This window comes from Balaenoptera ricei, chromosome 12 (genome assembly GCF_028023285.1).
Source record: "Balaenoptera ricei isolate mBalRic1 chromosome 12, mBalRic1.hap2, whole genome shotgun sequence".
In the NCBI taxonomy this organism is placed as follows: Eukaryota; Metazoa; Chordata; class Mammalia; order Artiodactyla; family Balaenopteridae; genus Balaenoptera; species Balaenoptera ricei.
Window position 1 is genome coordinate 67,902,365 of NC_082650.1, and position 24,855 is coordinate 67,927,219.

Here is a 24,855-nt window from a genome sequence, read left to right on the forward strand (position 1 = left end):
TTGAACGTGTTATAAATTAGTTGTCGATAAGGAAGTCTGTACCAGTATTTTTCAGATTCCAGCCTGATCACAAATTGAACAAGTGAATTCCTCCTGTTAGATAAATACAGCATGCTCAGTTACATGCCAGGCAAGGCTAGGGAACCTCCGCTGGGTGTACGCTTCTTAAGTGGCCAGTTGTACAGGAAGTGAACATTCTGTTTTATGGTCCTGTATCCCCACTGTACATTTCGGATTCTCCTTGATTGATTATTAAAGAAATCAAGTAATTGTCAGGTCATTGTTAGTAATTAAAATATGAAATTAAAAAGTCTTTTTTTTTCCTTTTTTAAAAAATTTTTATTGGAGTATAGTTGCTTTACAATGTTGTGTTAGTTTATATTGTACAGCAAATGAATCAGCTGCACGTATACATATATCCCCTCTTTTTTGGATTTCCTTCCCATTTAGGTCACCACAGAGCGTTGAGTAAAGTTCCATGTAATATACAGTAGGTTCTCATTAGTTATCTATTTTATACATAGTATCAATGTGTATATATGTCAATCCCAATCTCCCAGTTCATCCCACCCCACCCCTTTCCCCCTTGGTATCCATACATTTGTTCTCTACGTCTGTGTCTCTATTTCTGCTTTGTAAATAAGATCATCTTACCAGTTTTTTCAGATTCCACATATATGTATTAATATACAATATTTGTTTTTCTCTTTCTGACTTACTTCACTCTGTATGACAGTCTCTAGGTCCGTCCACGTCTCTACAAATGACCCAATTTCGTTCCTTTTTATGGCTGAGTAATATTCCATTGTATATATGTACCATGTCTTCTTTATCCATTCCTCTGTTGATGGACATTTAGGTTGCTTCCATGTCTTGGTTATTGTAAATGGTGCTGCTGTGAACATGGGGTGCACTCATCTTTTCAAATTAGAGTTTTCTCTTGGGAATGGGATTAACAACTGCATTTTTTCAAGGTTTTGGGTTAGTTTGAGGCAGATCACGAGATTACAAAGCGAGTTGCTAAAGAACTGTTATGATTTCCAATTTAAGTGTTCCTTGCTGTTCCAATCCACTCATTTCCAAAATTTGGATATGGAAATTTCCCAGAGTGAGTTCTAGTGGCAAAGGATACAGTGTTATTCATGTCAGTTTGGTTTCCCAGTTTCAAATGGTAAGCAATAAGAATAGCAGATAGCAAGAGATTCACCTGAAAACTTGTCTGAATCTGTTTGTTCTCTGAGTTTAGAGAGCAGGATTCAGACAGGGAGTCATACCTGTAATGACCTGGGAATATCAGGATTCTCTTAATACAGTGCAACCAGATACAAACACAGCAGTGAAAACGTATGCTGCATCAGTTTTAGAAGTCAGTTCATAAGCCAACTACTATCTGAAAGCCCCACTCCCTGCCATCTCAAAAGTGCCACTGAATATATTATAGGAAATAGTTATGTTGTATTTTATGGAACATTTTAGAGACCTCCTTTCACAGCCTTCTATTGGGTTGGCCAAAAAGTTCGTTCGGGTTTTTCCGTAAGGTGGTAAGTGCAATATTCATGCACTTAACACTGTTGTCATTTGCTGTTCTGTCTCCCACACTCATATTTGAGCCCCTTGAAAGGAAGACTTGTGTCTCCTTCCTGTCAGTGCCTGGCATTGCCTGCCACGTGGGGAGTCCTTCGTACGTGTTCATGAAACGGCATTGGATTCGACCGCAGAGGGAAGCGAGCTTGGAAGGAGCAGTGCAGCCTCGTACTAAATACACCGTCAGTAACTTTTCACACGAAGCACAAATTCTAGCATTAAAAACATGTTGGATGGTTCCATGATTCCTTCACCTTCATCCCTCATGGACAGTTATTTACAGTTTTCTGAATTCTTTCTAGAAATGTCTTTTGACTCGGACCCTTCCATGCCATCCCACTGCAGTGCCAGGTCGACTGTCCTGATTCTGAGCCTTATCTTTCTCTTCTTCCCTGGCCTGGACTATGAAAGCAGCCTCGCCAGCTTCTCCCAGACCCAGTGCTCCCTCTGGTTCTCCACATTGTTGCCGCATTTGTCTCCTCATAAGACACATCGCAGCAAGTCCATTGGCCTACACTGCCTGCAGGATCAGGTGCAAACCCAAGCTGTCCAGGACAGTGTCCACGGGCCACACGTGGCTCTTGAGCTCTTAAAATGTGGCCAATCCACATTGAGATGTGTTATAGGTATAAAACCCATGCCCTATTCTAAAAAAACTTAGTATGTGGCTGGAAACTAGAGATGATCATACTAAGTGAAGTAAGTCAGAAAGAGAAAGACAGCTACCGCATGATATCACTTACGTGTGGAATCTAAAATATGACACAAACGAACTTATCTACAAAACAGAAACAGACTCACAGACATAGAGAACAGACTTGTGGTTACCTACCAAGGGAGAGGGGAGGTGGGGGAGGGATGGATTGGGAGTTTGGGATTAGCAGATGCAAACTATTACATATAGGATGGATAAACAATGAGGTCCTACTCTATATAGCACAGGGAACTATCATCAATATCCTGTGATAAACCAGAATGGAAAAGCATATAAGAAAAAAAGAATGTTTATATATAATATGTATAACCGAATCACTTTGCTGTACAGCAGAAATTAACACAACACTGTAAATCGACTATACTTCAATAAAAAATAAATTTAAAAAGATAAAAATAGGGCTTCCCTGGTGGCGCAGTGGTTGAGAATCTGCCTGCTAATGCAGGGGACACGAGTTCGAGCCCTGGTCTGGGAAGATCCCACATGCCGCAGAGCAGCTGGGCCCGTGAGCCACAATTACTGAGCCTGCGCGTCTGGAGCCTGTGCTCCGCAACGGGAGAGGCCGCGATAGTGAGAGGCCCGCGCACCGCGATGAGGAGTGGCCCCTGCTTGCCACAACTAGAGAAAGCCCTCGCACAGAAACAAAGACCCAACACGGCCATAAATAAATAAATAAATAAATTTTTTAAAAAAAGATAAAAATAAAAAGACAGTATAAAAAATGTAATATATCTCATTAATAATTTTCATATTGATTACATGTCAAAATGGTAATGTTTTAGATCTGTTGGGTTAAATACATATCATTAGAATTAATTCCTCCTGTTTCTTTTTACTTTTTTAATGTGACTACTAGAAAATTTGAAGTTGTGTGTGGTCACCTTAGGTTTCTGTTGCTCAGTGCTGGTCTAAGCTGTATCATGACATTTAAAGTTTCTTATAACTTGGCCTCATTTCCCTTTTCAGCCTCAAATCCCAGCCCTTCCTGCTCTCCTCAGAGTTTCTCATAACCCCCAGAACTCACCAAGCCTATTTATACTTACGGGTTGTTGCTGTTGGTTTTTTGGGTTTTTTTTTTTTTCACATTCTGTTCCTTCATTCTGAGCTGTCCTTCCCTTTCTTTGTTAGCTGTAAAATTCCTACTCAGATTTTTAGGACCTGACTTAATTGTCCCATGCTGCTGCTGAAGGTATGCCCCCGTCTCCCCACAGCAAGCTCTTGGTTGGTCCCTCCATTGTTGTGCTGGCCTTGCTGTGCTGCCATTAGGTGTCTTCTTAACTAGGCTTCTCCAGGGAAAAGGCTGCAATTTATTCCTCCAGTGACCCCTGAGGGCAGTACCTGGTGTGTACTAGACATTTAATTGACATTTATTAAATTAATGTATGAATTAATTTCATCCTACTGCACAAACTGCTATTATCGCATGCATCCACCCTTGATCATCTGAACCATGAGCCATGCAAAAAATTGGATGCCGAGGCAGACAGCACTGGGCCTCTCAGCCATAACCCCAATTTCAGACTTTTGTGTTCAATAAAATGGCCTCTTTGTTCTCACTGGTTGACTTATGGCAATTTAAAACATTATACATTTGAATTTATGAAATCTATGGATATTGTATAGACTGAGAACATAAAATGACATAAACATGACCACTTTTACTCTTTTGTTTACAGGGATTTCATATAAGATTTCATTTGATTGAAGATTTCACTTCTAAACAAGTTTGAAAGCCACTGTTCTAATCCTAAATTTCATTTACATTTCCATTCCAAAGGTTTCTTTCTGGTTTTGATGAGGTAGTTTCTAGTATCACAGAAGTTTACACAGAGCAAGACTTTTCAACTCTGGCTGCCCAATAGCTACAGCTGGGAAGCTGTCAAAAATTCTAATGTCCAGGGTCCCCGCACCCCCAGGGATCCTGGTAGCATTGGGCCGGGGGCACCGGTAATTATGTAATAAATTGATTCCTGGCTCCAAAGAGCCAGGTAAACTATGAAAATGTTGAAGCTGTGAATTGATCATTTTTCTTTCTTTTTATTAGTGATATTGTAATCATGGTAATTCATCTTAAGTTTGTACTGTGATTTGGGGGTTAAAACAGCATTTGATGGAACACACCTTCTGTAGACAATTTAAGCCTTCTGAAATTGAAAGTTTTTTTCTGTCATTCTCTAAAACCTACCTGCAGCAGAACTTTAATGTCCCTTATTCGTAGAAATAGCAAACAAAAGACCTATCTCAGATTATGAAACTAGGGCTGACAAAGACAGTGGGTGTAATACGTCCGCTCAGGCAGTGGCCTCCTGGCACACTTGTTACCCTGAATAAACAGTGCTCCCCTGACAGAGCCTCTGTAGCTCTGCCACGTTGATAAAATCTGACATTCTGCTTAATCACTTTTTAGTGATATTCTTCCTTTTGTTCTTGGTATGTGAGAAATCAGCTTTTTTTTTTTTTTTTAAGGTGTGGGAAAGAATTATCTTTAAGTTCCTAATTCAGTAAAATGGGCTGGTAATGCACATACAATTCTTGTAGGGACGGGAAAATTATCTAATTTCTGTTTATCAAATGTCTCTTCTTAAATTTTTAAAAAGTTATAAAGTACCTGAAATCACGTGAAGGAGAAAATCTGGGATAAATACTTTGGAGACCTTGCAAGAAAAGCATCTGAATTCCAGTAGTCTGTTCCATGTCATGACTGTATACTATTAAAATGCCAATGTAAATAAGCCTAAGTTTTACAAATTATCAGTTTGTTGAAAAAGGCTGTGTGCTCTTATTCTTCTGAAGCGTCATCTCTTTCAGTTTGGGCTCTGGAGGGAAAGAAGAAAGAAAGAAAAATACACACTTGGGATCGAATCCTTTAGGGCAGAGAAAGGAATAGAATCCTTTCGTTGACTTGGTTATTTGCAGCCGGTATGTCATCTGGGTGAGACTGATGTAATGCGGATTGAATGTTGAGGCAAACTTAGGGACGTGTGTGTGTGTGTGTGTGTGTGTGTGTGTGTGTGTGTGTGTTTTAAAGCCCCACTCCCAGAATTTGGAGTGAGTGTGAAGGGCACCACAACAACCCCTGGATCTGTCAAGAATGTACCTATTTTTAACATCCTGGATCAAATGTCAGCTCTCAATAGGAGATGAGGAAGGGGGTAGGGACCGCGTGCGACGGGTGCGGATGGGAACCGGCCCTCTGGCGTGTTTACAATACAGCTGTGCATTCTTAATGGCTCTGCCGCTGCCGCCAGGTAAAGTTTTCTTTGCACGTGATGAATGGCAGAGAATTCTTTAGCCGAGGGAACCGAAGGAGCTGGGAGGCGGAAAGGGGAAGGGCAGAACGGAAAAGAGAGAAAAAGAAACACACGGCTCCAGAGGGAGATGGTCTGTGCTTTGCAGTTGCTTGTGTGGATAGAAACCAGATGGTGAGCTGGAACCGCACTTGCTAGGCTAGCTGGAGAGCCAAACATATGGTTAATGGTTGGGAGAAACAGCTCCCGGAGCCAGGGCTTTGCTGACTGCTTCATATTACAGATTGTTACAGTGTGTCATTACATTGCCAACCTAAGTGCTTAATACCCACTGCGGGCGGGCGGGCGCTGGGCACCCACTCACAAGAAAGATTTGAGCTCTTTGCTGGCTCTGAATGCAGAAGTGACATCATAGGGAGGCTTAAAGTGTCTGGTGTTGGGAGGTAGGGAGAAGGGTAATTTTGTAGTGGAAACAACATTTTTTTCTTCCTTTTTTTCCTTAATGAGCCAAGCCTTCACTCCACTAAACTCTAGTGTGTTTCTGAGGACCTTTTTCTATGAGTATCTCTCTCTGTCTCTCCGTCTCTGTCTCTCTCATACATACACATACACGCGCGCACACACACACACACACACAGAGACACACTAAGTCCTCAGGCAGAATTCTATGCCCCAGGCCCTGTCCCACCCCCTCTACTTTCACTTGGACGCCCCATCCCTGCCCTCCCAAGCCCCGCATTTGAAGTTTCTGTTTGGGGAGCTCTGGGGCCACAGCAGGCCCATGTTATCTAAGGAACTGCTGAGCCCATTCATCTGCTTTTCACGGCCCGCTTCCTTTTATTTTTAGCCAAATCCGTCAGGCCTGACAGGCGGGTAATTCGAGCCAGAGAAAGGGCAGTGCTCCAGGTCCTTTCCACAAAGCAATTCTTCTCCTCCCTCCTGGGAGGGCTCCAGACTTGGCCTGCTTCAGGCAGATGGATTTGTTGAGTCATGTGAGATCATTTACACAAAAACACAGTGAGGCAGTGGAAATCGGAAAAAAAAAAAAAAAAAAAAAAGGAGGGTGGGGACAGAGGAAAGAGGAGGGGAAGGCAGAGGAGTGTGAGCTGGGGGGCAGAGGAATGTGCAGGGAAGCAGCTAGACTGAGGAATGCGGAGATTCATTTGTGTATAAGGTAATGTCTCGTTTACACGGCGGGGTGGAACCAGCCTGCAGAGGTGCCTGAGCCCACACTGCCTGTATTTAAACGAGGAAGGAGGGATGGGGGAACTTCCTTTTTTTTTTTTTTTTTTTTTTCCTTAATTTTTCAAGCAACACCCACCAAACAAAGACCACACTGTTGACAGCCTTGGGTTCCAGTAGTGGTAAACTACCAACGAGATGGTTTACAGAAAAAGGAGTTGGCTGTGTGATGTAATACAAGTTGGCTTTGTCCCGACTCCAGCGTGACTGAGGCAGCAGTGGAGGGAGGAGAGGAAAATTGCACCAGGACTCTGGGTTAATGGTTTCCAGAGATGATGTAGCAGGGCTGGAGTGGAGGAAGGAAAGTGGGATATGGTGGAGAATGACTCCGAAGTGCCCCATAGTTGCGGTAGGTAAAATAAAGTCATTACGGTGGCTTCCCTTGCTCAAGAGGCATTGAGCAATGGTTTTGAAATGCCAAGGAAGGTATCATTTTTCCCTACCAAGGTATTCATTTTCCTCTTGCTTCTGGAACATGGGGGGAAAAAAAAAAGCCCAGCTCTTACATCATGGTAAACAGTATTAACATTTAGTGAATCCGTTTTGTTTATTGTTTATACTACAAGCCTTTAAAACATTTCATTAAAAAACTGTCCCCTGCTCATTCATGAAATTCTTCTCCTCCTGCTTCTTCAGATTTGCTTACATGCATGCGCTGTGCTTGGATGGGGATTTTTCCTTCTTTTGCTGGAATAAAAGAGTTCATGAGAGAATGATGAGTGGATTATTGAAATATACATTCTTACATCAGAGATGATGAAAGTGTGCTATGTAGAGAAAGGGAATATTTTGAAACAGGTACAGAAACTTAGAAATGGGAGAATTCCAAAATACGCACCATGATGATTTTCATTATGGTACCTTTCTGCAATTCTGCATTTATTTAGTGTCCTACTATGCAGCTCTTTTTTGAACCTCCCCAGAATGTAGGTCAACATCACCACGGTTCCTCATATTATGTTGGTATTTTGAAAGTTGAAATATCTTGCCGTTTTTTTCCCCAGACCTAGTTCTACTCAGGTTACATGTATGGTTTTAGTAATCGTGGAACTGAGCTCATGAATTCTTTCTGTTAGCACTCACCCCTGAATTTATGACGGTAAGCACGCAGATCACACCTTTACCTGGAATAAGCAGAGCGCTCATGACGGTGCTGATCCTATGGTCTAAAATTGAAGCTGCCCAACTGTTTTCTAGGCAGCCCTAATGATCTGACTCTGCATAGTTACAAGGCAGTTTTCATTTATTTTACTCGAAGAGAGGACTGGTAAGTTTTTGTGGTGGTTAATTGTACGCATTTTGACTGCGTGATATCAACATTATCGTAATGAGATTAAGAATTGTCATTATTTTAAACCTACATGCATCCTTGAGTGTTCCTTCTACAACAGAATTTCTCAGTTTCAGCACTGTTGACATTTTAGAGCAGATAATTCTTATTGTGGGGGCCGTTTTGTGCCTGGTGGGATATATAGCAGCATCCCTGGCCTCTACCCACTAGATGCCAGTAGCACCCTCCTCCAGTCGTGACAACCAAAAATGTCTCCACGCCCTGCAGGTGTCCCCTGGTGGGTAGAATCACCCCGACTCAGGACCACCTCTCTGTTCGTATTTTGGTTTGGAGGTTCACCTTCCACCTCCTAGTCTAGGTGCTCAGTTACATCTGAGATGGACTTAAAGGGTATAAAATAACATTTTTCCTCCTGCCATTTATTCTAAAAGTGGGAACCCCAAGTTAGGTAAAGTTTTCGAAGGCTCAAGCCAAGGGTATTTTAGGGAAGAAATTTTCCCACCAGACAACCTGGAGTTTTGTTACACAGGACAGCCTCTCTCTCGGGCTTCTGGCCTCAGCAGGTGGAACCCTTCAAGGCTGCGCTTTCCCAGGGCTATTCAAGAGTAAATGGCTCCACTGACTGCGCCTGGGGGCGTTGACATACAGAGAAAGGGAACTTCTCTTCCGGGACTGAGCAGAGCCCCAGGCCACCAGTTCAGTGGCTCTCGCCAGGCTCACCGCCTTCCTCTCCAGCCCCAGAAAGAGGGGAAGAGGCAGGACCACAGTTCTTTCTTTGGAGCAAAGCAGACATCCTCCCCATCCCAGTGGCTGTGGTCTCCGAAGCTGGAACTCTCGTTAAGCAAGGAATGTGGAGCTCTCCACAGGCTAAGGCAGCCATAAATTTCCTCTGTTTGTTTTGTGAGGACTAGTGTCGACTGCCGTAATGAGATCAGAGGATCCCCCGGGGACCAGGCCTCCAGGTCAGCGGCTGGAGCCGTTTTCTGTGGCTGTTCTCTTGGCTGCTGTGGAAGGATGAGGCCCCTCTCCAGACCACGGGTGTGATGTGGGCATGTGGTTGCATGTCTCATTCCTCGTCCTCTTTGCCTCTCTCGTGCTACCAAAACGTCAGTGTGCGGTCATCCAGCTCTAGATCATTGAAAAGTTAACGTCAGGCACATTCCTTTCGTCAGAACCCAGGACAGACTTAGCTAGCTGGGTACAGAGAGTGCAGGGAGGTGACCGCTTCCTTGGGGTAATTTCCTGCGCTGCTGATGCTGGCTGAGGGCACATTTCTCAATGCCTGGCCTGACCCTTAAGCTCTTCTTCACCCAGCATCACTCTGCTACGAGGAAAAGTCAGGGTGTGAGTCACAACAATGCAGCGTACGCTACAAAGAACATATTTCTAGCTCTTGCCTGAATTACAGCCAAATGGCCACAGAGGGGACGGCTGGATATGGCAGAATTGAGTTTAGGGAACCCCCAAACTGGAATTTGTGGCAGAACAGTATCCTGAGCTGGTGCAGCCTGGCCCCCGTCCAACCCCCAGCCCCACTCCACCCACCCCCAAAATCCTTAGGTATGTTGGATGAAATAGAAAATAACAAGTGCATCGTGAGCTCGAAGGCAGGAAAGGGAGATACCCGGGTGCCAGAAGACGCTGATGCCACAGACCTGGCCATAGGTTCTAGGGGCTGTGGTGTTTACACTCCCACAGGAACTGTTGGCCCAAAGCAGCAAGATGAATTCTCTGCACAGTCTGTGTGGGGCTCTGAGTGTGAGTGTTTGGGGCACAGGACTGGGGAGATGGGCATCCGGTGTTCTGTTGTTTGAATGGCTGTGGGCTCCCTAGTTACACTACCTGCAAGGTGTGGGAACTTCAGTTATTTTGACGCTAAACTCATTTGAGAGCACTGAGAGCCCCAGGGCCCTGGCAGAAGCAAACTTTAGGACACAGGGTGCCCTCACAAAGAATAAGCCACGCTGCGGAGAAGCTGGTGTTGGAGAGGACAGAATGTGAGCCTCAGGGAAGCAGAGGTCAACAGTGAATCCCTGAGATTGCTTTCGACAGGGGCCCATCGTGGCAAATTGAGCTTTCTTCTGAGGATTAATGACTGTTTCTTCCCAGAGGAACAAGGCATCACACCCAGTCTGACTTGCTAAACACATGAGTTTCGCTGTAAGCACTCTGCTCCCAATAAGGCGATCGCCTCTCACTACGACCTATCTATCCTCAAGGTATTATTGAGAATATTTAAATCCCTTAATTAGAAACCTTTTATTGGAGAGATAGCTGGTCCCCTTGAGCTTCTGGAAAGAGATACCTTCATAGTGATTTCCATCGTCTTCCTTTTCAGTGGGTCATTCTGAAGTCCCCCACTGACTAGGCTTTCTGTTGAGTTATTTTAGCTTCTCACCAAATCACAGGAAATGTGTTTGCCTGAATTGTTCAGCAAACCCCCCAAGGGAGAAGGAAGCTGAGATTGTTTGAAGGTCTCTGGGATTCTTTCAGCATAACATCAAAGAAACCTGGGTAAGTCAGTCATGGTTAGTAAACCTTTGTCCTAGAGGAATACAAGCCAGCCTTCTCAATCCAAAGTGGACAAATGGCCTGGGGATTTGCCTCCAACTGTGGCCAGCCACCAAGCACACTGCCGGCAGTGACATGCACTGTTGGCAAACGTGAGTTGAGGATGCTAAAATTAAGGCATGATTCTTTACTTATTTGTAGGGTGATGAAATTGCTTATGTTTAATTTTCTTCTTCTGAAGCATGCAAAGAGTGCCCAAATCGTACCCTGTTGACCTAAAAGTGATGCCACACTTCTTAAGAGAAAACTCTTCAGTACTTTATTCTTAATTTGAACCTGTTTTTTCATTTAGTCTCAAAATATTCTGGCCAAGTGAGGAGTAGATATAGATATTGCCATTAAAGCATCAGAAGAACATAAAATGAGAAGAAAAAGGCTCAGTTGGTGCCAGATTGAAGGAAGATCTTCCTAAATGTTTGTCACCAGCCATTTAGCCTGCTATAACAGAATACCATAGACTGGGAAGTTAAACAGCAGTTTATTTCTCACAGTTCTGGAGGCTGGTAAGTCCAAGACCAAGGTGCCAGCCCATTTGATTCCTAGTGAGGGCTCTCTTCCAGACAGCTGACTTCCTACTATATCCTCACATGGCGAGGAGAGGAAGAGAGAGAGAGAGAGAGAGAGAATGCATGCACACATGTGAGCTCGCTGGCATCTCTTCTTATAATGGCACTAATCCCACAATGGGGGCTCTGCCCTTGTGACCTCATCCAAACCTAATTACCTCCCAGAGGCCCTGCCTTTAAATATCATCGCACTGGGAATTAGGCGACATTTGAATTTTGGGGGGACACAAACATTCAGTCCATAACAACATTATAATTAAATTTTGCATATATTGAGTGCCTACTGCATGTAAGGCAGTGGGATAAGTGCTGGTTATTTGGGCATAAAACAGACAAAATCTCTTCCCTTGAAATACTTATAATCCAGTAGGTAATTGATTATACTGGGTATAATCCAGTAGGGTAATTGATATGGTGATGGGAAACAGGAAGAGGAGAAGAGCCTCATCTTTTTTAACATCGTGCATCCAGTACTTTCTTCATGTTTTCCTTTAATCCTCAAAATAATCTTAGGAGGTATAAAGAATTTCCCCAGATTTTACAGATGAAGGACTAGAGACTCAGAGAAGGTTAGTGCCAAGAGGCAGAGTTGACATACAGACTGATGTGGCCCCTGATCATCCCTGGTTTGCCCACTCTTCCCACTGGGCTCCCTGTGCCCAGGGAAGCCACAGCAGTACAACCCTAGAGGGTCAGGAGACAGCCTGGGAGCCACCAGCCCTGGAGATTTAAAGGAACAAAGAATCCCCCGACCGACGTGAAAGGTGTACAACAACAGGTGCAACCTGACCGACCAAATCCAACCCGTACGGGATTTCCAAAATATTAACATCAATTGCCAACGTTGAAAAAGCATGTGATTTTACGTAATCTCTCAATATATTTTTTTTTAATTTTAAATTTATTTATTTATTTATTTTTGGCTGTGTTGGGTCTTCGTTTCTGTGCGAGGGCTTTCTCTAGTTGCGGCAAGCGGGGGGCCACTCTTCATCGCGGTGCGCGGGCCTCTCACTATCGTGGCCTCTCTTGTTGCGGAGCACAGGCTCCAGACGCGCAGGCTCAGTAATTGTGGCTCATGGGCCCAGTTGCTCCACGGCATGTGGGATCTTCCCAGACCAGGGCTCGAACCCGCGTCCCCAGCATTGGCAGGCGGATTCTCAACCACTGCGCCACCAGGGGAGCCCCTCTCTCAATATTTTTGTCTTTCTTGAATATCAGAAGCTCTGGGGCCACGTACCTTGTTCCTACCTTCTTGGAGCTCCACTTGAGTGGCAGACTCTCCAGTCCCCCTACTCCTCATTGTCTTCTCTGGCCTTTTCCCTCATCTCATTCTTTCTTGACCTCTTAGGCATCTGAATTTGTGTTCTCTGGTTTAAATAGCCACCCAGGCAAGAGAAGTAGGCTGAACCAGGCCCCCTCTTGGGAGCTCTTCTGTACTGTGCCTTTAATTAAGATACTCCTAAATCACTGACATTGATCTTTTATAGAGTGATAGCGCTGAACTCAGATATCCTGACTTAGGATTTGACTACGTACGGGGAACCCCCATCATACATGCCAGAAGCGGTCATCTGAAAGCAGCTGACACTCTACCCCTTGGCACTGTACTGTTAGCACTCTACTTACTCTCCGTCTGGCTCTCAAGGCAGTTTTTTTGTGTTACCAGGAGTGTCTCTCTCCTTTATAATCCTTTCATTTCGTCTTCCTTTTCACAGTTTCCTGTTGAAATATAGCTCATATGCTAGTTAGTATTTCAGAATATTAATTTTCGAATTGCCTAGCCTGTCCCCTTCCTTGGGGAAGAAGACTTCTGATGATGTTCGGTGGCCAGATGCTCTCATCCTGCTGGCTAAGGTCGTATGTTTTCTGTGGCACGCCGTGAAGGCAGGGCACAGGGGAGCAAGACAGGGTGGCCAGCGTTGTCCTGTCTCTTGGGGAAGAACCATGGTATGGCATGTTTGCTGCCTAAAGCTGGGGGTGACAAGGGCACAGAGGTCCTGAAGAACCAGAGCCACGTGTCTGCTGTAACTCTGAGGATGGAGAAGGACCTTCAAGAAGTTCCTCAGGGAGCATTGCTCTGTTCCCTCTGCTTCTTCTTCAGGAAGAATGGAAGGAGACAGCCACTTGGGAGGTGTGTGTGCGTTCAGGGTAGGGGACAGGGGTCTGTTTGCTGCTTCACCTTTGGATCCTTTAATCCCAGCACCACACCCCTTATTGTGGAAGGGAGGGATTGGACTGTCTGTAATTAAATGGTTTTACATTTTCCAGTTTTGCACAGGGAGATTCCACTTGAAGGTTGTCAGGACTTTGCTTCAGAGACATGTGAACTACTCCAGCCCATGAAATTTACACCCCCTGAGGTGGAGGATATTAGGGCTCTTTCTCCCATCTGTTCATGTGGTTTCCCAAGCTCCTAAGTCCTAGATTTAGAGAATTTCTTCTAGACTCTTATCATCTTGCCTGCTCTCCCTTTCTTTCTAAAACCTGTTCGTCTTTTTATTCCCTTATTCCTTCCCCACAAGCTCTTGGGTCCTCATGTTCCAGCCCTTCATTTAGGCTGCTGGATTCAGTGGTGGGAGGGAAGGGACTGGAGGCCATTCCACAGGCTGACCTCAGGGTGTGTTATATGTAAAAGCCAGAAGGAACTTGGACACTGTGAGGTATAAACGGCTGGCTCCTGTTGACGCGTTTCTCATAGAAGTGCCTGAGCTACCCAGCTTTGAGTTGTATCACAAAAGGCTTCTAGAATGAGCATCTTGGTAGGGAGTGCGGGAGTTGGAGTGGGGAGAAAAGCCCAGCTCGTCATATTCCATTGATTCCTATATTGGTAGTAAGTATTAGTTGTATTTTCAAGGGCCAAGAAATAGCGTAGTACACACACACACGCGCGCACACACACACACACACACACACACACCCCAGCCCTTTGACATGTCTAAGCTTCTCTTTAGAGTAAGGAGAAGAGAATAAAGTTGGCTTATGCTGTTCTCACCATGTACCTCTCTACTCCATTATCAGCGATCCAGGTGACATAGGCTTTTCTCTGTGGTGGGTGGAGACTGGTGGTAAATAAATAGTGGTGAAACAGGTAGGCCCAGGCTTAACTTTACTCCAACTCCCACTTGCTGACACCCGGGCCCTGAGAGTGTATAATCCCAGAGAAGCCATAGGATGTGGCATTGTCATCAGGAGCCTGAGTCTCTGGGTCCCTTCCGCAGTGAGGACCAGCTGGCGAGGGGCACTCGGCCACATCACTGAATCTGTCTCCAGGGCTCTGTTGGCTCGCCTGCCCTTTGCTTTTCTCCTTTCTTTGTAGCCTTCACCTTTCCTTTTCATTCTCTCTTTGCTCTCTTCTTCTTACACGTACCCTGTCACCACCTCCCTGCTTACCCACACTTCTTTACCCGCCTGGAAAGACGAATTACATGTCATTAACCTTTTAGATGCCTCAGCTTGACCTTGGGCTTTGTTGAACCAACCCTGTTAGGAGCTACTGAATGGAAGTCACGCGTTGGCCTCTGGGATGGGCTTTCTCCAGCCACCCTTGAAAGGCATCTGTGCTTTCCTTTCGCTTAGTATCAGGAGAATCCAGCTTCTTGAACCATTAAAAAAAAACACTGAAAAATAGAATAAAGAAGAAAACTCCCTTAATTCCACTATGGTAACTCTGATATCTTTTCCTCTAAGGCTTTATACTTAAGAGGCAGTCTCATTTTTTAAGCTGTGGATTTTTCTAAGCTTCTTCATAAGCTGAATTGGCTATAAAACAACAAGGTTCTCTGTGTTTCAAAGGAGATGGAAAGAACTTCATGGAATAAGGCCGGTCTTCTCTGTTGCTGTCCAGAAGCAAACTGACCCAATTTCTAATTCTGTCATCCATTTGCTGAGGTGTTTTGTGTTAATGGTGGTCTTTCAGTGTGTGTATGTGTGTTTTATTGGGGGAGGTTTTTTTATTGGTGGTCTTTGAACGTATTTTAATTCTGTAGTATCTTAAAGTGAAGTCACTTCCAGCCCAGGATCTACTGCCTACTATAGCATGACTAAGAAGAATTCTTTTTCCTCTCTGCATCTGGTTTCCTAATTAGGAAAACTACCACTCAGATTGATCTCAGTACTAAATAAGAGTATTAATATAAAAGTGCATTGTACAGTTTTGAGCGCTGCATAGCTGTAAAGTATTCTTAACAGTATTTTTTTAAAGATTTATGATCCTGGACATGAAAAGATTTTCCTCTTTTAAGAAAACCCTGAAGGCAATTTACAACAATTATCAACATCGTTTTTAAGGTCCTACATTAAGAGTCATGACATCATCCTAGGCTCTATGAGTGAGAGCGAAGAAAAAAAATCTATTCATAATATTTGTTAAGAACTTTCTAGGTGACTAATATTTCCCTTGAAGAGTTTTTATTCTGACTTCGTTATAGAACCAACATACATGAAAATGAGACAAGAACACTTGGTGAGGGTGGGGAACAGGAGAGGATCCAAAATTAGTTAAGTGCAAACTATATAAGCAAGTTCTGAGGGAATGGGGATGGTGGAGTGATTGGAGCTGGGTGGGATTTCCTTGGGGAAATTATGTTCAAGAATCCTTGTCTGTTTGTTATTATCTCCTTGTGCCCACCTTTCCTGTGTTGATACCACTGTGTCCATTTGAATGGAATTGTGACATCAGGCATCTCTGCCAGGCTTTTGGACAAACTTCCCAGTTAAGTGCTGGGCTATAGTTTTTAAACAGATCAAATGCATATGTCAAAAAGGAATTAACATGTATAGAATTCTACTTTTAAACCCAGAAATTCACTAGCATCTGTTTCTGGAAATTCAAAGGTAAAAGTTACATGGAGAATTTTCTTTCAGTCACTTTAAGATTGGTTAGAATTAGATGTTGCATTTTCTTGGCTTTGAAACAGTGATTACTCAGGCCTCACATACAGATGAAGGCGTTTGGATGTAGTTTAGGCTACAGAGTCAGAATTCCAGGGTCTCTCCATGTTGTACATCATTGTGAAAATATGTCATTGCTATGACTGAATGTGGTATTTTCTTTGGAATCTGTGTGTCTCAAATAGCCAGGGAGTGATCTTCAGTTTCCTCTCCCTATCTTCTGATTTATAATAATATTGTATTCAAAGAATAGTAATGTGTGCGAAGTAGGAGTTTATCTTTTGAAAATGTATATTGCAAAATCACTTTCTTAATGGTGAAAGATGTTAATATGGAGAATACAGCCTTGGACTTCTGTGCCCTCGACTCAGCAGACATGCGTCTTGTTCTCCGACAGCCCAAGGCTGGCTGCTAAGAACTAAAGGTGATGGTAGGCTAGTGGGATTCTGAGTACTTCTTCCTTTTTCTATTGAACATTTTCTATATTGTTAATATAGTTAAAAATAATATATTTTTTAAAGCACTGCAGTTCCGCTTAAACCTCAAATTCCAGTCTTTATGGAAAGGTTCAGATATATAAATCCTTCCTAGATGCAACCTGAAAAAAATAATACAAGAATAAGGTGATTATAAGGCACCTTACATGTTTTGTTCTCCTCTCAAATCCACCCAGAAACATCTTTCAAAAGAAAAGTCTACAAATCCAATTATGTGGTTGAAGATATTTTCTTTCTGTATTTTTTCTTAATGTCTGACAAATTAAGAATCCTGGAAGTGAACAATGACTGTTTAATTCTAAAATGTAATTCAAATGAATCAAAAGACCTACCTAAAGAACCAATAGTGTGGATAAAAATGTGGACCCTTATTTCCTTAAGGGTCCTTTCCTTATTGAGGAGACGTTGGGTCATCTGCTTCATTAGGCCCACAGTACAGAACTCCTGAATTCTTTTATGGTACACTTCCTCCCAAAAAGCTCTCTGAAAGGTTCTAGCTATTAAGCCCTGACAGTGGTACAATCAGGCTCCAGCAAATGCTGGTCTGTTCCTTTTTTTTTTTTTTTGGCCATGCCATGAGGCATGCAAGGTCTTAGTTCCCTGACCAGGGATCGAACCCGCGCCCCCTGCAGTGGAAGCACAGAGACCTAACCATTGGACCGCCAGGGAAGTCCCAACTGGTCTGTTCCTTTATTCCTGTGGGCAGCACGGAAGGCATTTAGGTTTGGCATACATGCTACTCACATGCTAGATCCTTTCCCTTCCTAAGGAGGCCAAAGCCTGCACTAGAAACCCTTATATAACTGACCTCTCTGGCTTACTGGTCACTATATCCTCAGTACTCAGCACCTAGTAAGGACTCAAAAAATAGTTATCGAATGAATGAGTGTTCTTGTCCCTGTGTATCTGCAGTCACTCTGAGCATATAATATCCAGCTTTTCCTTGGACACTGGCGTGCCCAGTGTCTATGGCCTCAAGACTCTTGATTGGACTCTCTAGACCTGCACTGTCCAGTACAGTAGCCACTAACCGTTACATGTGTCTATTTACATTGAACTTTAATTCAAATTACATAAAAATTTAAAATTCAGCCCTCAGTTGCACTAGCCACATTTCAAGTGCTCAGTAGCCACATGTGGCTAGTGGCTACCATATTGGATAACACAGGCATAGAGCCTTGGTATCATGGCAGAAAGTTCCACTGGACACGGGACTGCTCTGGGCCTTCCTGAACACCGGCTGATGGATATCCTCTTTGTCTTTGCAGTGCAGCTGTCTGCTTCAGGAAGTGACGTCTACAGGAACAAGGTGAATCTTTAAGAGCTGCCTTGCATTGTGACATGTCTAATCCCTTGCTGCAGTCCCTACAGCATGAACAAGGTAAGAGGTACTTTGGGGACTCATCCTTTGTGTCTTTATGGTACCATGATTTACCCTGGGTATGTGATACCTTTCTGTGGTGTGAGGAGGTTGCATCTCCTGCCAGAAGCATTCCAGAGGTTGGCAAGCAGTGTTGACAGGCAGGGTCACAGGGACTGGTGGTGGTGTAGTCTTCCAGAGTTGTCAGCTGTGGTTATCAGAGGCCTCTGGGCAGCTGAAATATTGGTTGTTAGTGTAATTGCCTTGGCATGAATATTGGAAGATTGAGGCTCTAGAGCCAAACTACCTGGGTTTAAATATCAGCTCTTATAGATACTAGCTTTGAGGACCTTGGGAAAGTGGCTTAAGTGCTCTGTGCCTCAGTTTCCCCATCTGTAAAATGTTGATGCTAATGGTACCCACCTCACAGGGTTGTTATAAAGATGAAGTGAATTAATATGTGTACCAGTGTTTAATATAGTCTCTGTCTACATTATAAGCATTTGATCAATTTTTGCTATTGTTCTTTTTGGTGTTGGGGGACACTCTTTTTTTAAATTTTATTTATTTATTTATTTATTTATGGCTGTGTTGGGTCTTCGTTTCTGTGCGAGGGCTTTCTCTAGTTGCGGCAAGTGGGGGCCACTCTTCATTGCGGTGCGCGGGCCTCTCACTATCGCGGCCTCTCTTGTTGCGGAGCACAGGCTCCAGACGCGCAGGCTCAGTAGTTGTGGCTCACGGGCCCACTTGCTCCGCGGCATGTGGGATCTTCCCAGACCAGGGCTCGAACCCGTGTCCCCTGCATTGGCAGGCAGATTCTCAACCACTGCGCCACCAGGGAAGCCCGGTGTTGGGGACACTCTTGTCCCTTAGACATTGTTGCCAGAGAGTCTTGGGTGCATCTGCAACATTTCCACTTTATTCCCCGATCGATTCAGCATGCAGCAGTTGATTACCGGATGGGCACTCTGGGGATAAACGATGAATGGAACTTAGGTCTTACCTTCAGCAGGTGACAGACGATTTGGGGGCACTGTGGCTAGTGTGAGGTGTGTACCAGAAGCTGTGGAAGCACAGAAGGGACACCCAACTTTGGGGGATCTGGATAGGAGAGTATAGAGGAGGTGACATCTTGAGTTGGATTCTGTATGATACATGATCATTTCTTGGACACAGAAGTAGGGCAGGGCATTCCAGGTAAAGGAAAGAACCTATATAGAGGCACAAAAGCATATGAGAAAGTCTGACGTGTGTAGAGAACAACAGAGTTTGGTATGACTGGAGCAGGATTTCTCAATCTTGACACTATTGACGTTTGGACCAGGTGATCCTTTGTAGTGAGAGGCTGTCTTCTGTATTGGAAGTGTTTCGTAACATCCCTCTCCCCCAACCTCAGTTGTGACAACCAAAAATGTCCCCACACATTGGCCAGTGCCCCTTGAGGGGACGAAAATGCCCTGGTTGAGAACACCTGCACTGGGAGAAGATGCCAGATGTGAGCCCAGAGAAGGAGGGAAGGGTTGCATTCTGAGAGCCACTGAAGGATTTAAAACAGGGGAGAGACATTTCCAGAGACTGCAAGAAGAGGTAACCACGGGTTATGATGGAGTTGGACAGCGCTTTTAGATGATTTGGTCTTAAAAATGGATTATGGAATTCCTAGGCTTTAGAAAGCCCATGTAGCTTGTTGAGATTGTTTTACTAACATCCCCTTTCCAGGGGTAATTTGTCTCATGGCCCTTTGTTTGGCCTTCTCACGGGCACGGCCGCTTTACCCCATCAGAAGAAACCAGAAAAGAGTAAGCAATTGTTTTTTGAGAGATTTTCATTTGGCTGAGCCAAGCCAAAGAAGAGGAAAACTTTGCTGACCTTTTCCCCCCTCTGGCTTCAATACTTACCCTCTTTTAAAAATCTATCTATCTATATATTTTTATTGAAGTATAGTTGCTGGACAATATTATATAAGTTACAGGTGTACAATATAGTAATTCACAACTTTTAAAGATTATACTCCATTTATAGTTATTATAAAATATTGGCTATATTCCCCATCTTGTACAATATATCCTTGTAGCTTATTTTATACCTAATAGTTTGTACCTCTTACTCCCCTCCTCCTCCCCCTCCCCCCTTCCTTCTCCCCACTGGTAACTACTAGTTTGTTCTCTATATTTGTGAGTCTGCTTATTTTCTTGTTATATTTATTAGTTGTATTTTTTAGATTCCACATGTAAGTGAAATCATACAGTATTTGTCTTTCTCTGACTTATTTCACTTAGCATAATGCCCTCCAACAGTCTTTGAGGAGTGAGCTTTTGGAATCCTAGATAGGCAGGTATTGTTCCCCAAAGTCATAATTAGAGGGCAAGGAGGAGAGGAGCTCCATCATGGCGGTCACTGCAAATCTTGGCTTCTATCACTGACAGTTTGGTGTAGTGAAAAGCTAAGACAGCTCTTGGGAAATCTCAGATTGGCAGGCTCAGTATGCTGTTTCAGCCCTGCCCTAAGTTTCTCCGGGGTAACGCAAGACCTGATGTCATGGTTTGGCTCTTGACACACAGCTGGGAACCAGACTCCTTAGAAATTTCAAGTGTCTCAGTAGGTGTATCTGTTGCTTGGGAGGTTATATTCTGCCCGAGTGACCCAGTGAATGCTTTATTTTATGTTATTTTCATTTAAAGTGGTGATTAAGCATGATGTGTAACCTTCATAGGTCAGCATTTTTCTTATGGTTTTCTTGGCATAAGACAAAAAAAAAAAAAATAGGTCACCCTCTGGGGAGGAAACAGATCTCAGCACAAATAAAACTAGATAGTCATCTCATCAATTAGGATATGTAAGTTAGAATGTTGGAAATATTTTTGTGGGTGTGATTGATTTTCTAAGTAGAAGTGTTCCCAGAAAGCTGGAGACATTTGAATTGTACACTTTCCACTTCCTTGGACATACACGGTAATCACTCTCTTTCCTTCCCAAACCCCAACTAGTTATGAGACACTTTAATCAGGGAGGTGTCCAGATAGGGAGGGGGCTGGAGCATCCGAGGGTCCAGTGTTGTTCCTCTGATGCACCAGGGCAATTCTGACCACAGTTAGGCATTGACAGCTCTCTTTTGGGTCAGTTGGAGACGATACCCTCTAGAAAACACGGGAATGGCTACAGGGCACCAGGAATTGGCAGTTTGTCTAACTATTTTAACGGGATAACCTGTCAGTGAACTGCTGGCAGCCAGGTAGAGCCTTCATTCCTCATATTCTGGAACTTCAGTCTGTGCCCGGATCTGGGAACACACCAGGAAGGGGTGCAGTTCCGGCCCTCAGACAGCCAGCACTCTGAGGGCATTCCCAGCCACAATGCTCATTGTGAACCTGGGGCCCTTTCCGGAGGCTGGTGTACATGGGATATGTCAGGTTGATACCCAACCTGTAGGTTTATACAGAGTGGACACCCTCACGTCTATTCACCTTTTAAATATTGTAAACAGACTTTAATGGTTGTACATTCTGGGCTTTATGCTCTAGCCTTACATGTTAAAGAAATTGTGGGTGCACAAATTTCCCCAGGGCTCTCCTTCTCCCCGGCCCTATGCAGACTTGAAGACCATCCTTCCAACTTTCATACTCTCCTTGGATCTTTTTCCAAGAGCTGATTTTCCGATATTTAATATTGATCGAAAACTTTAAAATTAGAATTTAACTTTGAATTTTGTCCAAATTCTTTACCCTTTCTATTTTCTTGGTTATTCTCTTGTTAATAGGTATAAATATTTATTATATATAATATATTATAAATTTTGTTAACAAGAAGGATTAGTGTTTTGTATGTATATGTGTTATCTATATGTTAACATGCTGTAAAGAGAGGATTTTAGTGTGTTACTTAGCAAATCATAGCCAAATGGGAGGCAAGTTAAACAGGATGGGATTTTGGGGAGGCCAATTGGGCAGAATGGTGTACATTCAGTACATGCCACTGTAGACACAAAAGCACACTTACAGGAACAACATTCTGCTCTTGAAAGCAACCTTGGAATTACAATCCTCAACTCTTTCCCTCATGGCCATCGTTCTCATGAAGGCACATCGCATGCTGTTCTCTGCCTTGAATTTGTGAGGACACTCCATCTGATTGAAAAATAATTGATTTTTCCGTTATTGCACAGAATGCTCTCCCCCCTCCCCCCCCCCCACACACAGTGAAAGTGAATCTTCTTGAGAACTGTTTCTTCCTTGTCATGTTCCAATAAAGCCAAATCTGATTGTTACTGCTTTGGACAAACGCCATAGCATCAAATGAAGGAGGGTAGTGTCTTCCATCTCTCTTGATGGGTGGATGCCACTGTTTTGCTTACTATATGCCCAACACAATTTTTTTGCTGAATATTTTCCAGTTTTCAACACCATATCTTACTGTGCCAGATTTGAGGCAGTTTCACCTTTACACTCAGATCAAAATCTCTACAGTCGACAGAAGAGTAACACTGAAATTTAGTTTCTGCCTTCATTTAGAGTTCTTCTTACTTTGCAACTCTTTAATATGAAGCAGGGAAGTCCAGAACTCATCACCGTTGGTTCTGTCACCTAACACCTGGCAGACACATAACTCAACACTAGGTCCTTCAACACATTTATCATGCACCCACTGCGTACCATGCACCATGCTTGCAATTCACCAGTAAACAAAACAAAGGTCTTTGCCGTCCAAAGCCTCTGTTCTGGCCAAGGCGAGGAGTCGTCTCATCCCAGAGTTTAATATTTAAACATACACCTAATGTTAAAACTTTCTCCATTTGAAACTTTTTCTATTTGAAGAGCAAGTTAACAGAGCTACTGGATGCAGGATAGGATTTGGTAGATAGTAAACATGTAAGATCTCTCTCCTCCCCTTTCTAGGACACTCTGGGTGGTTTCACCCAATGACCAGTCTATATTTAATGAGTCCCTACTGCTTTTTTTCTGAAAGCAAATGGCCAAGTTCCCCTCCTGGCAGACTTTGGAGAAATACCACACCCTTCGAAAACCAGTGACATGGAAGAAAATACAGACAAAACTTAAATGATCTTGGAATAAGGAGAGCCTTATTAATTTCTAGTGGCAGAAATGATAAAGGAAGAAAATGTATTTGTTTAAAACCTAAAGATTTCTTTCCATCAGAAGACATTCTGAACTATCCTAAAAGACAAGAGACTAGCCAGGCAATATTTATAACATATATGACAGAGAGTTAACTTAGCTGATGTATGTAAAATTCTTGAAAGTTAGTAAGATAAGAGTGATTCCTCTAATAAAAATGAGCAAAGAACAGAAAGATAAAACCAATAAAGGAAGAAATATGATCAGCAAATAACATATAAGAAAATATCCAATCTCAACAGTTATCAAAGAAAGACAAATTAAAATGACGAGATGGCATTTTCTACAATTGATGAAGATTCATAAAGGTTACTCATCAAAGGTATGAATAGGACTGGCAGGCTGTCTCATTGACAGTTAATGAAAGAACACGTTTCTCAAAGGGACTTAATGTGTATCAAAGCCTCAAATATACACACACCTTTTGATTCAGAAACTCCTATTTCTAGAACTCAGTAAGAATTGTCATAGATGTGTATAAAAATTTAGCTAAGATATTCATCACATATTGTTATAATAGTAATTTTTTAAAAATAATAACCATGGTACATCCATACAATAAAAATGACAGGGAGGGATGGAGTAATATTTGATAATATAGAAAGATGTTCTCAATAAATTGTGAAGAAGGCAAGTTACATAATAATATGTATAGTTTGATCATTATTTTGTTTTTTAAAAAAGATACATGGCTACCCACAGGAAAAAGATTGCAGATACACATCAAAGTATTAAGAGCGTTATCTTCTTTTTGCTTGTATGTTCTAAATTTTCTTTAGCAATATGCATTCTTTCATACTAAAAATAGTGTTTTGAAATAAGACATGAAATTATCTTTAAGATATGAACTTCACTGTATTTTTAAAATATACATGATAAAAAAGACTGTGAGATATTGCCCAGAATTCTGGCAGTGGTTTTCTCAGAGGACAGGTACATGGTATTCATGTTTCTTATTTAAGAAATATTTTTCTGTGAGAAGAGACACCTGAGAGCTCTCTCCATTCCCCCACCCATCTGGAGAACACACTGAGGAAAGGCCGGATGAGGAAAGAGTGAGAAGGTGACTAGGAAGAGAGCTGTCACCAGGAACCAACCCTACTTGACCTTGGTCAGGGACTTCCAGCATCCATAACTATAGAAAATAAATGTCTGTTATTTAACAAATTTTTCTCTATATTTTCAACTTTCTTATAGTAAGTATTTGTACTTATGATTGACAGTCAGAAAAAAGCAAGCATTTTAAAATAAATACTATTTTAGCTGTTTTGCATTTGAGGTACAACTGGGTGGAGATATTTAATGAGTGGATAAAAAAGAGACAGAGCCATTGGTCAAACAGAGATTTGAATTTGGGAGTCATTCTCTTTGACATATTGCCAGGAAAGAGCATTTTAATGTACTGATGTTTTGGAAGCAGTAGTAAGTACAGAAATGCTCTAGAAAAAGACACTGCCCTCTGATTCAGTGGCTCAGATTTTTTTAAATGGCTGTTACATCCTCTTACTCATTATATTCTCTTATTCAAGATATTGCTGATGTGCCCAAGTTTAGACCAGTGGTTTTCAAACTGTGGTTTGGGGACCCCTGGACGGCCTGTTCATGGGCCACCTGCAAGGTCAAAACTATTTTCATAATAATACTGAGACGTTTTTTGCCCTTTCCACTCTCTCTCAAGTATACAATACAGTTTAAGGGGCTACATGACATGCTATGACGTCATCCCTCTGACGGCTGTTGGAATGTGTGGTTGTGTCTT

General features: G+C 42.9%; 1 protein-coding gene across 2 annotated transcripts in view; it reads left to right on the top strand.

Moving 5' to 3' along the window:
* Positions 1-24,855, top strand: part of BACH2 (BTB domain and CNC homolog 2) — a 364,827-nt gene that overhangs the window by 67,253 nt on the left and 272,719 nt on the right. The window contains exons 1-2 of one of the 2 annotated variants that reach the window (XM_059941580.1): positions 6,678-6,721; positions 17,878-17,985. The gene's annotated coding sequence lies outside the window, so the exon portion shown is untranslated. Of the gene's footprint in view, positions 1-6,677; positions 6,722-17,872; positions 17,986-24,855 lie in introns of those variants that run through there. The other variant, XM_059941579.1, reaches the window with a different exon arrangement.